Source organism: Drosophila arizonae, chromosome X, assembly GCF_054131065.1.
Source record: "Drosophila arizonae isolate 15081-1271.41 chromosome X, UAZ_ARI_1.0, whole genome shotgun sequence".
NCBI lineage: Eukaryota > Metazoa > Arthropoda > Insecta > Diptera > Drosophilidae > Drosophila > Drosophila arizonae.
In genome coordinates, this window is record NC_142927.1 from 30,213,397 (window position 1) to 30,224,368 (window position 10,972).

Sequence of the window (10,972 nt, forward strand, 5' to 3'; positions counted from 1 at the left end):
CCCACAGGGGGCGTGTCAAATCACAAAGGTTTATATCTCCTACAGTTTTAGAGCAGGAAGCTTCGCGTTTGGATAAATGAGTTTCTGATAAGCATCTCAAGTATTGTTGAGATACTTTTTGCTCATTCTAAGAACTGGCCAATAATCATGTATCTGGGGGCGTGGCAAGTCGAGAGAACTGCATTTTCTACAGCATTAGAGCTAAACACTCAAGTCAGAAAAAATACTGTGAATGAGTATTATGCAGTTCACTATTCTGCTCTTTTAATAGCTAACACGATTACTATTATTACTCAATTTTTACGGCTTACTACTCTTATTGTTTTGATTAACTTTGCTCTACTACATGTATCAAAAACGCTCTCTATATAAAAAACTTTAAACGTTAATTCTTCTCGTATCTACGAGTACCATTTTACTTTTACTAGTATCTACTACTATGTACTTTAATTCCAATAGCACTACTTTTACTAGCTTTAATTCCAAGACTACTAGCAATACTGCTACTATTACACCTACTACCATATCGAATGAATACTTTGACTACTCTTTTTATTTCTAGTACTTATAATACGCGTTTATTATTAATACTTCTTCTTCTTCCCTCCACTATTATTTCCACTACTACTGCTTCTTCTACGACTACTGCTTTTTCTGTGCCTTCTACTTCTACACCAAATACTTCCCCTTCTTCACAATAATGTTACTACTACTATAACTATGCTACTAAAACTGCTATCGTTATACTAGAACTACTACAAAATGTAAGGTAGGTATATCTACCGGCATACTATATCGTAACGGCGTCAAAGTACACTGTAATTGAAAGTCGAGCATTGCAGAGCTTCGTTATTCATTTGATAATCTCATTATATATTCATGAGCGATAGCAGTGATATATGTAAATTCGAATGTGCTCAAGGTGGTCATCAGTTTGGGATTAGGCCACTCAGTTAGCCACTTGGCCATGAGAACCCGTGCCTAATCCAGCTCACAGAGGGCGAGGCACAACAGCTACCAACACCCAACAGGCAACAATATAAATGCTACAACCAGCAGCCGCCGGCCAGCAACCCTCGACTGACACCCGCTAAGCGGATTTGAGGCGATCAAATGAGAGACGCCCCAAGGAGTCAGCCGTCAATAGGCAAAAGGCAACAGTCAACAGCATCAAAATCAAATTAGCAGCCGTTTGGTGGCTAATTTTGTTATCATTCGACTGCAGTGTGTGTAGGTGTCGAGGGAAGGGGCTGCAGTGGCACGCGCGTCTGGCCGATAAGACACTAAAGTCAACAAACAACAGCCACACGACCACACGTGACCCAGCAGCCATAAGCTACGACTGGGGCTGTGCAGCGTCCTGCAGCTGCTAAAAAATCGATTTAATGTGCAAAAATCCTGCCCGCCACGCCCAGCGCTTGCTCACTAGCCACGCCTCCTTTTGGCACGCAAGTGAGCAGGCAGTCGAAATGTCTGAGTACGATTCACACCCACTCTAGCGTCTTCAATAATTCAATTAATTTCAATTACTCAAACGTGGTTGCAAACCCCGATTGAGATCCATAATCCTTGCTGATAAGGATTGAGATAAGGATGCTATTGTGGGCTGGGGACATCGAGAAATTTTTTCGGCTCAGGAATTTTGAAAAGAATCGAACAGAAACAGGAATATTTTTATTATTCATGAAAGTGTATACTTTCACCCCGATCCGGGGTGTGGCAAAATGGAAAACGCATTTTCCGATATACCAAAAATCATATCAGCTGAAGAGCTATAAAGCTGATTTTGTTCATATACTCAGGTTGACCACCCAAAGCCAAAAAGCTATGGCAGATATATGTATGTATCTATCAAACCACAAAAGTTTATTAGTTGAGTTTTTGATAACCTCCTCTATAAATGACCAAAAATAATTGTTTCTCCTGGCATAACGAAAAATATCCTGTAGTTTTCACTTTTTTAGAGCGTAAGCATCCAGTTTTACAGTTACGTTATTTTTGTTTTTTTGTTTTTTGTAAATATTATAGAATTTTAATAGTTATGTTTGTTTCAAATAATAGATAACCCCTTGTAGTGGCGCTGGAATAGAGGGAATAAAAAAACAGCCTAAAAGTAGGCAGTGCGCTGAGCATAGTGGCTTAGCATAGTTGAACGAGATCACGGATGTGGCAATCCCGAATCTCCAGTAATAACAGGAGAAATTGTCATTCTCAGCCAGGCCATAAAAACACTGTTCCCAAGCGATGACTTGTCGCTTCATGGGATCGGCCATATTTCTTCTTTCTTTCGCATCTCAACCACCGACTAAAAAGGTTGTATAAAAATTTCTCTGTGAAGTGGTGAAAAATTAATTCGAGAATTGAAGAAAAAAATATTAAATTGAAAGTATAATTTTTTCCTTGTGCAAGTGCCAAACTATTTAAATCGGTAAGAAGAAAATAGTGGCATTTCAGTAAATCAGCATATATGTGTAAAATCATTTCGCACAAACCTCTTTGCAGGTTTGGCACCCAGTCAAAAATTTAATTTTTTTTGCCAGCTTGCAATTAAGTCTGCAGCGCGCACACTAAATAGCTCGCATTGCGCTGTCTGGATTACTGCATCTGCGCACAACTAAACATTCGCATCGCGCTATTTGAATAGCTGCAGCTGCGCGCAATTACATATAGGCATTGCATTATATGTCTTCGCACCTGCCACGCCTCTGCACGGACTTACTGCTGCACACCAAGCATCACCACTTGATTTAAAAGATGCCCAGCCATCTGGCCAACTGTTGCGAATATTAATTTATTAATTTATACTAGCGGCACCGAGTTCATCTTTTTGCGCTGTTTTTTTCGATTGCATTCAACGTGAACTAAATAATAATTATATAGAAAAATAATATAAGATAATAATATACATGAAGCAATAGCCCTTAAGTACCCATAACCTCCACCTTCCCTCCCCAATGAAAAATTCTTATTAGTTATCGTAATCTATTTCTTTTTATTAATCGCTTTTGTTATCTTATTTTTTTTTGTTATGCATTATATTTTTTTTTTGTTCGTCACATATACATTTTTTGTTAGCACAGCTTGCCGCCCAACCGAAATGGAAGCGCTTTCATCGCGGGACAGCACAGTAAGTGGAGCTGCATTATAAATTTAACAAATTCCATATTTATTTTTTCCTATCAGCCAGCGTTAATATCACCGCTGCATAAATAACAAAAAAAAAGCATAATGCATAATCACTAATCTTCCTATCACCATTCCACTATCTTCATTTTGATCAGCTGATCTAAGCCTGAGAGAAAAAGCTCTCCAAAAGCTTTCTTATCGTTTGTTTATATTCTCTTATGTCTTCTGCCCAAAACAACAAGTTACATATGTATAATTATTTTGTTTATATTAAATCTAATGAAGTTTAATTAAGTTTAATTATTTTGGGGCCATGCGGCGCGTTTCTATAGGTTTTTAGCTCTCCTAGCTGGGAATGGGGTCGCTGACAATATAGGCAGGTAGCCAGCGATCAAGGTAGGGTGGGCACGGTCGGTCGCCTTAATATCAAAGGCCGACTTTCGCTGAGCAAGCACATATTTGCTTGCGCAGCGGTACCCAGCTTGGACAGGTATGTTTGTGTGTGTCTAAATCTGTTCTATCTCTCTCTCTCTCTCTCTTCTTTTCTCTCTTCTAAGCAAGTGGCCGAAGATAATCGTTTGCACGCGATTTTTATTAATAAATATATCTTGGCAGCGCTAGGAGTCGCAGTTCCCCTCTTCTTACCCCTTCCCTTCTCCCGATGACCCATTGGCCGGATCCAGCGCGTGCACTGCTCTAATCCTCCTATTCTACCATCTGCGCTTGATAACGTAACTCGTTACACCCTATGATTTTTTTTACTTAAATCATATTTTCAAGTATGATGTTATTTTAAGCCTTTAAGAATTCAAATTTTTTAAATGTGTATAGTATTTTTATACCGTGAACCCATTGAAAATAGGAAATCAGGGTATAATGGTTTTGTAAAAAAAAGTACGTAATAGGCAGAAGGAAGCGTCGCAGACCGCATAAAGCATATACATATATTTTTGATCGGTCCAACCTTATGAATGCCGAGATCTCAGAAGTTATAAGGGCTAGAGAGCTGACATTTCGCACGCAAGTTATGCAACCAATGCAACCAAATACGCTCATGCAAATTGCACAACCAATTGCACTTGTGCATGGGAATGACAATAATGACCAAGTCAGCATAATCATGCAGAAATATTTAAAAAGAGATCAGATTACAAAAGCATAAACAACGTAAGCGTCTTCGCCGCTTCCGTTGTAAATGCCCAGCTAGCAACAACAAATGTAAGCAACGTATATATAAAATAAAGCAACATATATATATATATATATATATATATATAAACAGGCATTTGCATATGCCAAGAAATACTTTACAGTTAGTCTTAAGATTCATTCCAAACAGAACAGAAGTTCTTTTTATCAATAAAGCAAGAATTATAATATCTAAAGATATTAAGTGTGTTTTTATTGAACTATCACTTAAAGTATATGAACATCTAAAGACAGTTTTGTTTCAGTGATTAACAGTTTTTTATTGTACTTGTGTATCTCAAGATATATGAAGTATAGTGCAAAAACCATAACTGGCGCAGCCGAAACCGAACAAGTGCGTTCTGTTTAACCGAAGTTAATCCCCATAAACAAAAAGTGCGTTCTATTTAACAAAAGTTAATCCGCATAAACAAAAATAAAACTATAAAAACTGCAACGTATGCATAAAAGAAAACTGTTGGCGTATAAAATCTCTAAGCAAGTGTAAGCACAATTGTGTTTAGTTGATGTTGCCGACAAATTTGTGCAGAAATAAATAAAACCGCAACAGCAAACTAATTCGTGAGTTAGCAGTTAACTCAAAAAAGTGACAATTTTATGTACCCAAGGTACTCAACGAACAAAAGCACTATCCATAAATTTGACAAAAACCGCAGAATCGAAAATACAATTATGGAAGAGGAGCTTCAAAATCTAAGAGGAGTCATACTCCAGCAAGAAGCAGCGCTAAACTCACTCAGACAACAACAACAACAACAACAACAACAACCAACCCAGTGGTTATCGAACAAAGACATCATCCAGCAATTTCGCCAACTACGACAGCTGGATGATCAACATGATGTGTTGGCCTTCATTAGATCAGTTGAATTTCTCATGACGCTGTGCCAAGGAAATGAGCTGCTAATTCAATTCGGCACCAGCATCGTCGCCAACGAGAAGGTCTCGGGAGCAGCAGCAGACTACATCAGACAGTTGGGGATGGAACCAACTTGGCAACAGATGAAGACGAAACTAATGGAGCAAATGCGTCCGAAGACGACTTACGAGGATGTGTTCGACAGATGCAGATACATTAAAGTAAGTAGTTTAAGAGAGCTATTTTTAGAATTCGAAAAGGCAAAATGCGAGATAAATAAAATATACATGTTCGACGAATTAAAACCTACAATATACGAAAACGATAAAGTAGATAGAGATTTGTTAAATATATTAATAAACAAAATAGACACCCCATTCAGAATTCATGTCGATCAAGGAATTTCTATGCATGCTCTTCAAACAAAATATTCAAACATTAAAGCACTAGATGATCCTAGGGCTATATCACAGAGATATAGAAAAACAATTAACAACACTTACCAGAAGCAAAATAACGCTAACTCTAATATTAACACAAGAACTAACACTAACATTAACACTAACACCATACAACTAAACCAAGCAGTCACACTGACAATAGCGACGTTGAAAGACTTAATAACACACTAACAGAAAAAATTCGCACACTAAACATAGAAGAGAAAAGACCAATAATCGAACAAATGGCTAGAGCTGTATACTTTTACAATAACACATACCACACCACCACGAAATCCACACCATTCGAAGTACAGAATCACAAAGTAGATCACTTGAAATTGTTCGAAAAAATGTCAGCAGAAAAATCTAGAAAAATAGCAAAGCTAAATGATAAAAGAGAAACCTATATAGAGAATAGAACAGAGGGCTTTATTAAGAATTATAAAAACCTAAGACATAAGGAAGAACCCAAATTCAGAAAAGCTAATTTACAAAATATTCATACAACAAATGTTAAAAGACCTACCAAATTTCCAGGTAATAATAACAATCGTCATCATGTTCCTGTTGCCAACACTGTCGGCAGCAATGATCAATATAACCCCAATCCTGGCTGAGAACGGTTTCGTATCACTAGGGGAGAGCACAGTGGAACTAGTAAACAATTCTAAAATGGTTCTACATATAATAAATACGCAAGAAATATTAGAATTAACAAACATAATACAGAACAACACAAAAATCTTAGTTAAGCAAAACAGACATAGATTGGACGCAGAAATAGAAACCATAAGAATTAAAATAAGATCAATAACCCCAAATCCACTAACAAGACAAAAACGCGGTCTCGTTAACGTTATAGGGAAAACTCAGAAGTGGCTCACCGGCCTCATGGACGATGACGATAGGGAAATTATTATGAATCATCTCCTAAACAATCAAGAAAACGAACACAATATAATAAAAAACATTAACGAACAAGTAAAAATAAACAATGACCTTCAGAAATCCATTAACACTTTAAAAGAAGTAATACTAGACGATAGGGAAAAAATAACCAACACTCTTAACAGCATAGAAACATTCAATAATATAATTAAAACTGACATTATGTATCACGACCAATTACTAAAACTTAAATTTTTGCACGATAAAGTCGACACCATCTTAGACATAATAGCGTCAGCTAAGTACAACCTCTTTCATCCTTCTATACTAACAAACGAAGAATTCACACTCTACAACATAGACTTCTACAAAATTAAATTAATCCGCATGGGTGTCATGACTCACGAAAATAACATAATCATTGCAATTAAAATACCAACTAACATCATAACAACCACAATATTTCTGATAACCCCACTAACAAACCAGAAAAATAAAAGAATCGACATGAGTCCCGAAAGAGTGGTAAAAATAGATAACAAAACTTACACATACGAAGAACACAAAACAATAAATGAACTAAAATTAAGTTCTAACTGTATCACTAAGAATAATTGTAGAATGATAGAAGACATAGAGTTTAAGATGCAATTAATAAATGAAGGCACATTACTAATAAGCAACGCAGAAAATAAGATAATTCAATATAATTGTAATGAATCCACCAATAATGAAATATTAAAAGGTAACTTCCTCGTAGAATTTACAAATTGTACAATCTTCATTGACCAAACTTACTATAAAAATAATCAAGAAATATACATACAATCGTTTTCTGACGATGGAGAAGAAGAAAATTCATTTAACTTTACAGAAAAACAAACATTCAAAGAAATCATATTAGAAGAAATAAAAAACACTAAAGCCATAAAAGAAATCAGAGCGCAAACAATAATTTCCAATAGCTTTGGCATAACATCAATCGCTCTTGTACTCCTCTTCATAGGAATATATATCTATACAAAATGTAAAAGAGGAATCCAGGAGAATCCCTCATCAAAAGGGGGAGGAGTTATGCAACCAATGCAACCAAATACGCTCATGCAAATTGCACAACCAATTGCACTTGTGCATGGGAATGACAATAATGACCAACTCAGCATAATCATGCAGAAATATTTAAAAAGAGATCAGATTACAAAAGCATAAACAACGTAAGCGCCTTCGCCGCTTCCGTTGTAAATGCCCAGCTAGCAACAACAAATGTAAGCAACGTATATATAAAATAAAGCAACATATATATATATATGTATATAAACAGGCATTTGCATATGCCAAGAAATACTTTACAGTTAGTCTTAAGATTCATTCCAAACAGAACAGAAGTTCTTTTTATCAATAAAGCAAGAATTATAATATCTAAAGATATTAAGTGTGTTTTTATTGAACTATCACTTAAAGTATATGAACATCTAAAGACAGTTTTGTTTCAGTGATTAACAGTTTTTTATTGTACTTGTGTATCTCAAGATATATGAAGTATAGTGCACAAACCATAACTCGCATACCATACCATACGCCATACGGGTTTATCATATTTCCGATAACTCATCCGATATCAAAAATAATGGATAAATTGATCAATTTTATATACTTTTGATGAATACGAAGATTTTGGAAGAGATTATTCATTCTCATACCATTGCCCACACCGCAGCCCAAGCGCAGTTGCTGCTAACTGCTGGTATGTATGAACGCGTCGATCTCAGAAGATATGAAATTTGTTTTCCTAGGTCCGTGCATATCGAGTTTTTCTATAAATATCGATAACTACTCCCGATATTTTATTATCGATCAAAAACCTTATCGAAAGCTAGTTATTTAATTATATCTCCTACACCTAGAGCTTGCAAAGTTTAAATGTAGACTTTTATGTATTTTATATAATTTCGGTTTTTGTTGTAATTTACCCCCCACCCTTACACATATTCTAGCCATATGTTTACGCTCTGAAAGTTTCATTAAGATTGATTGTCTACAAAAGAAATTATTCAACTAATAAATAATAACAAGTAAGAAATCTCTAGTCGAGACTGCTCAACTACGAGATCCCCTGAACCTTTCGAGCAACTGATATTTCAATAATTATTCGCATATGCACACACACACGCGCACACACAGACATACGTACGCATGCATAAACACGCATTGGCTGCAGTGTTGGCTACTATGGGAACTTAATTGTTTAATAACTTTTCTTGTGGATGGACTATCTTCATGAAACTTTCAGATTATGAATATAACATGTAATTACTAAAGCACAGTCTCTAGTATTTGAAATACGCTTTTCATAAATGTGAGGGTGAGGTGGTGAATTAGAGGTGGGGGTAAATTTTGACAAAAATCGAAATTGTATAAAATGCATATATGTATGTATGTAATACGTGCGTGTGTATGTATGTGTGCCGAAAAGACTAGAGTCTTCTTACATGTTTAGTATTATTATTATTATTGATTTATTTTTTGTTTTTTCATAGGGGACACTTTATTTTTAATCAATTTGCGGTACACAAAAATGTTGAGTCTTACATTCTTAATTTAAGAGTAGAGGACACACGTTACGTCCTTTTCTGCTTAAACGCAGCATTTGTACAATATTTGAATATTACTATTCCATTTAATGATTGTAGTAATCTCAAGTTTCAATTATTTGAGCATACATACATACATTCGTACATACATACATATTTATGTATGTATGTCGAGTGTTTTTAGACTTGAAAACTACGTTTTGGCGATTTGACACACTAAACTTTGAAGATATCTTTAATTTCTTCTAAAAATAAACTTGATTTTATAATACAGTCGTGTCTCGATAATTTGTACCCCGCTAAATTGATTCTAAGCCCCAACACTAACCAACATCATGTCTTAGAAAGTCATATTTCAGCCATTGACAATGGAACAAAAAAAAAGGGACGTGGCCAAACAATTTCATAATTGTATTATAGTACAAAACTCTGCACTCTTGTGGTTTACTCAATGCCATAGAAAATATCTGTTTGATAAAGTAATTTTATGTTATTAAACTATTATGAATTTAGTTATTATAATTTTAGTTACTGTCCAATTATGATAAAATATGAAAAAATGTACAATTTAATGTAATATATTTTGTTAAATTAAATTTATTAAATATAAATTTATACAATATATAAAATATACATATGAATTCAATTTTTTTTCTTTTATATATATATACAGTACCGAGCAAAAGTGAGTGAATGTATATATATAAAAGAAAAAAAATTGAATTCATATGTATATTTTATATATTACTAGCTGGCCCGGCAAACGTTGCATTGCCCTCTATATTATTTCTAGGTAAAAAATTGTTGAAAGCTATGTTGTTCAGGTTGGGATACACTCTGATTAATTTATTAATCAGATTTTCATTCAAGCACCTTGTGGTAAAGGACATTCTTCGTTTTTTGGTCAGGTGCAAGAACAAATAATGCGGATGGTTTTCCAACACGTGAGCTTGCCACGTTCAATTGACCATGAGAAAAACACACATTTTCTAGATTGAGGCCACAAATAATCAAAGATTGGCCCTGTGACTTGTTGATCGTCATGGCGAAGGCAAGACGAAGCGGGAATTGAATTCGTTTAAATTCAAAGGGCATATCTGTTGAGATCATCGGAATCTGTACGCACGCGAACAATTATTATTTATAAAGTTTAAAAGTCCAAAAATATAAAAAGCCAAAAATACACTTTTTAATAATTAACTTTTTTTTTTTTGAATTTCGAATTTTGAATTTTTTATTTATTTTTGATTAGCCAGGTTTTAATCTTTTGATTTTTTTTTTTAATTTTTGCAGATTTTTGATTTGAAATATTTATAAAGTTTAAAAGTCCAAAAAAAAAAAAAAGCCAAAAATACACTTTTTAATAATTAACTTTTTTTTTTAATTTCGAATTTTGAATTTTTTATTTATTTTTTGAACAGTCAGGTTTTAATCTTTTGATTTTTTTGAATTTTTGCAGATTTTTGATTTGAAATATTTTTCTTTTTGATTTGGAAAAAAAAATTTTTTTTTTGTTGAACAGTTTCAAGTATTCGTCAAATTTGTTCAGTATTTTAAAGATCTACTGACCTCCTCGAGGCGAAGACAAATCCAACAAATCAAAAACCATGAAAATTGGTCCGGCACATATCAAGTTATAAGTGTTGGAGCACTTTTACACAACTCTCTTTTATATATATAGATATACATAAATTTATATTTAATACATTTAATTTAATAAAATATTAACAAAATATATTACATTCAATTGTACGTTTTTTCATATTTTATCATAATTGGACAGTAACTAAAATTATAATAACTAAATTCATAATAGTTTAATAACATAAAATTACTTTATCAAACAGTTATTTTCT